The following is a 5,000-nucleotide window of genomic DNA, read 5'->3' on the forward strand; positions in this document are numbered from 1 at the left end:
TGCGCCGGCCCGCCGGGGGCCCTTTCCGACGCGACCCCAAGTGCCTCATCGATCAGCGAAGGCCACAACGGCCACGGGTCCTGGGACAGCGACAGCCACCGCGCGCCTGCCCTCGGCCACCCGCAAGCGGGCGGGCGGACGACGCGGGGCTCTGCGTGCGAGCGAGCAGGGGCGACATCCGTGACAGGTGCTCCGGCGGCTTCAACACCGGCAGAGCCGGCTCGCCGCGAAGCCTGTCCGACGTGCCCGAGGCCAGCCTCAGTAGGCTACGCCTCCGTACCGGTACCAGTCGAGGGGGTGGGGGACCGGGTGCGCGGGATGTGCCCCGCCACCGCCGCCACCCACCCGCCACGCACAAGGATTCCCTTCAGCCGACTCGGCTGGACCGGGGTAAAGCCGCGACAGGCTCGACTCCGCCGGTCTTCCAGCGTTCAAGTGCCGGCGGCCGCCGCCGGCCACCGGCCTTTGCCCAACAAACGCAGGGAACAGGTTACCCCGGAGGGAAAAAGCCAGGTGTGGAACAGCTCAGGCGGGGGGCCGGGGGAAAGCCGCTGAAGGCTCAGGACACCCCGCCGGCCATCTGCATCCGGCTGCCGGACACCACCACCGGCCAAAAACAAAAAAACGTGCTGTACCCGCATCGCGGGCTCCGGCTTAGGGCCAGAGAGCAAAGGAACCGAGGCGCCGACCAACCTCGCTCACAGCACCGTGCAGACCTCCCCTTCACTGAGCCCGGCTGGTACAAACCAGGGACGCCAGGAGCAGACCGGACACCGCAGGCCGCCCCACGTATGGCATCTGCACCAGGAAAAAAAGAAAGCGGAAAAGAGGACCGAGGCGCCGCCGCCTCGCCTTACCATCATCCGGCTTCTCAGGGGACCAGAGTGGTGGGGGGGGTAGCCGCTGAAGGCTCGAGACACCCCACCACGGCCATCTGCACCCGGCTGCCAGCCAACACCGGCGGCCAAAAACGTACCGTGCTGTGCCCATGTCACGGGCTCCGGCTTAGGGCCGAGAGAGCAAAGGACCCGAGGAGTCGACTAGCCTTCGCTCACAGCACCGTGCAGACCTCCCTTCACCGAGCCCGGCCGGTAGAAACCAGGGACGCCGAGAGCCGGCCGGACACCACAGGCCGCCCCGCACGTATGGCATACGATACCGGCAACGAAAGGAGTAAACCAAGAACCAGGGAGGCGCCGCCGCCTCTCGCCTTACCATCGTCGGGCTCTCGGGGGGCCGGGGGGGGGGCCACCCACCGGTGGCTCGAGACACACCCCCCCCGGGCCGTCTGCATCCAAGCTGCCGGCCACCGCGACCAGCCAAAACCGTGGCGTGCCCATGCCACGGGCTCCGGCTTAAGGCCGGCAAACAAAGGGAGCAGGTGCCGCCGCCGCCACCTCTCCTCCCATCCCCAAGGCCCCCTCAAGGAGCTGGGCAACAGCCCCCGACAGGCTGGAACCGTACGGAGCACCGCTGTGTCAACACACATACCGGCGCTCCCCCCCTCCGCCATCATCGGGCTCTCGGGGGACCGGGGGGGGACGGGGGTAACCACCCACGGTAGTCTCACAGCTCGGCTCCCCCCCCCCAGTATCCAGCGTTCAAGTGCCGCCAGCCGCCTCCGGCCACCGGTCTTCGGCCTCTCCCGTGCACCTCTGCCCGTCCTTTTCTCACCACTCGGCAGCGACCGCCCCAACGCCGCCCGGCTTCGTGCCGTTCGGCATCTCTCTGGGTGCTCTCGGTTCCGTGCACGCTCGCCTGACAGAGCACCGGCTTGAGAACCGTGCCCAATTCCCCGGGGGAAACCACCGTCTGCGGCCGCCCAGCATTCCACTTGGCCGGCTAAGCCGCGTGCCCTCGCTCGGTGGCGCTTGTCTGGAGCAGAGACGCCTCGTGCCCCTATATAAGGAGAATATGGGTCCGCGCCGGAAAGGGGCGCTTAAAGGCAGTGTCTGCCTGCCAGCGGGGGAGGCGCTGCAGAGACGCCGCCTCTTACGATGACCTAACTGGAGGCAGCGCGAAACAGCGACCCCTTGGAGGAACTGCCGGAGCCAACAGGTCTGCACGCGCTCTAAGTCCCGACGGAGCCGGGTAGACCTGGCAGCCCTTTCGACGGACGCTGAGCCGGCCGCCGGCAACGTGGAGCCGGGTACACCTAGCGGCCACCGCCGGTCGCCTCGGAGGCGGGTAGACCTGACGGCCGCCTCACGCCCCGGAGGCGGGTAGACCTGACGGCCGCCTCACGCCGCGGAGGCGGGTAGACCTGACGGCCGCCACACGCCCCGGAGGCGGGTAGACCTGACGGCCGCCTCACGCCGCGGAAGCGGGTAGACCTGACGGCCGCCTCACGCCCCGGAGGCGGGTAGACCTGACGGCCGCGTCGCGCCCCGGAGGCGGGTAGACCTGACGGCCGCCTCACGCCCTGGAGGCGGGTAGACCTGACGGCCGCCACACGCCCCGGAGGCGGGTAGACCTGACGGCCGCCTCACGCCCCGGAGGCGGGTAGACCTGACGGCCGCCTCACGCCCCGGAGGCGGGTAGACCTGACGGCCGCCTCACGCCCCAGAGGCGGGTAGACCTGACGGCCGCCTCACGCCCCGGAGGCGGGTAGACCTGACGGCCGCCTCACGCCCCGGAGGCGGGTAGACCTGACGGCCGCCACACGCCCCGGAGGCGGGTAGACCTGACGGCCGCCACACGCCGCGGAGGCGGGTAGACCTGACGGCCGCCTCACGCCGCGGAGGCGGGTAGACCTGACGGCCGCCTCACGCCCCGGAGGCGGGCAGACCTGTCGGCCGCTTCACGCCCCGGAGGCGGGTAGACCTGGCGGCCGCGTCGTGCGAGACATTTTTGTTTCGATAGATGCCAATGAAATCCGAAAAAAAATAAATGAAAAGGGAAATTTTTTTTCTTAACGCACCCCCGCACCCCCGCGCCCCGCCGCGCTCTCATGTGCACGCAGCACCAGCCCCCCCACCCCCCCGCCCCGACCCGTTGGCTGCCATGCAGTCGCTGGCATCATTCGCTGCCCGCCCCCTCGGCCGCCAGTCAGCCCCTCTGCGCCGCGCCACTCCGCGCCGCACGGCGCCGCCCGCCACTCCCCCCCCCCGCTTCCCGCGGCTGCCAGGGGACCCGGCAGAAGCGGCGACGTTCCCCGCACCTCACCCCCAACGGAGACGCCCGTCTCGCTGGAGCGAGTTCGCATCGGGAACCGGGCGCTTTTCGCCGGGTCGGGGTCCCGGCGCTGCCGGGCGGTCCTCGGCTTCAGCTGTTGGTTTCGCAGCGTGGGTTTAGCTTTAGTCTCGGGGGAGGGGGGGTGTGGGGGGGGGTGCGTGTGTGTGTTTTTATTTTGTTTCTTTCCCCCCGCCTTTCGCTGTGCCGCAGAGGCGTGGGCACCGGGCGCCCTTCACCGGGTCCGGGTCCGGGTCCGGGTCCGGGTCCGGGTCCGGGTCCCGGCGTTGCCAGGCGCTCGCTGGCATTCGCGTTTAGGTTTTTTTCGACGGGGTTGGGGTGGGGGGGTGGGAAGGGGGCTCCCGGGCTTTATGTGTGGGAATGGGGGGTGTGGGGGTGTGTGCGCGTGTGTGTGTGTGTGTGTGTTGTTCGGATTGTTGTTTTGTTGTTTGTTCCCCCCCCCCCCCCCCCCCCCGCCGCGACACACACGCGCTCGGACACACACGCAGAGACACAGAGAGAGAGAGAGAGAGAGAGCGCGCGCGCGAGAGAGAGAGACACAGGCGCGCGCACACACACACACACACACACACGCACGCACGCGCACACACACAGACACCCCCAGCCCCCCACCCCCCCCAGCCCCCCGACCCCCACCGTCGCCCGCGCGCCCGAAGAGCCGTTGGTCCCCGCCCCACCGCTGCAACTCCGGAGCTGCAGGGCGGTGGGTGCGGCCGCCAACCGACCGCAGCCTCCTCGGCGCCGCGGAGCACTACGGCTGGGGGGTGGGGGATCGGGGGCGGTTTCTGTTACACCACCACCACCACCACCACCCGCCCTCGCTGCTCTCCCTCCCACCCCTTCGGCGTTCGTTTGGCTTTCAACCCGCGGCGGGAACGGAGCAGGCGGGCAGGAGGGCGGGCGGCCGAGCGACCGACTGAGGAAGGCGGGGAGCCGGGCCGCGGGCACGGCGCGGCAGGGACTCGGCAGCTGCGGGGGCTCAGCGTCCAAAACACGCGCCACCCATCATCGCCGCCGCCGGCGGGAGGCCCCTCCGGGCCCCCCGGCACGGAGGCGGCGGCGGCGACGCCGCTGGGTCCTAAGGTCTCCCGCCTTCCTTCCCTGGAGCGGCCAATGTGCTGCTGCTGGTGGAAAGCGGGCCGGAGGTAGGGGGCGGCCGGTCTCCTCGCGAACCCCGGGGGTGGCAGGGGGCGGCCGGTGTCACGGTGGACCTGGTGGCGGGAGGGGTGGGGGTTGGGGGGGGGTCGGCAGGGGGGTCGACAGAGCTCGTTGCGGCGGTGGGGGGGCGGGGGGGGGGGGGGTGGTGGGGGGGTGGTGTTGGTGGGGAGCGGTTTCTGTTGTTACACACACACCCCCGCCCCGTCGCTGCTCTCCCTCCCACCCCTTCGGCGTTCGTTTGGCTTTCAACCCGGGGCGGGAACGGAGCAGGCGGGCAGGAGGGCGGGCGGCCGAGCGACCGACTGAGGAAGGCGGGGAGCCGGGCCGCGGGCACGGCGCGGCAGGGACTCGGCAGCTGCGGGGGCTCAGCGTCCAAAACACGCGCCACCCATCATCGCCGCCGCCGGCGGGAGGCCCCTCCGGGCCCCCCGGCACGGAGGCGCGGCGGCGACGCCGCTGGGTCCTAAGGTCTCCCGCCTTCCTTCCCTGGAGCGGCCAATGTGCTGCTGCTGGTGGAAAGCGGGCCGGAGGTAGGGGGCGGCCGGTCTCCTCGCGAACCCCGGGGGTGGCGGGGGCGGGGGGTGGGGGGGTGGGATGGGGCGGGGGGTGGCGGGGGGGGGTGGGTGGGCTGGGGGGTGGGGGGGGCGGCC

This window comes from Athene noctua, unplaced genomic scaffold (assembly GCF_965140245.1).
Source record: "Athene noctua unplaced genomic scaffold, bAthNoc1.hap1.1 HAP1_HAP1_scaffold_122, whole genome shotgun sequence".
Lineage (NCBI taxonomy): Eukaryota > Metazoa > Chordata > Aves > Strigiformes > Strigidae > Athene > Athene noctua.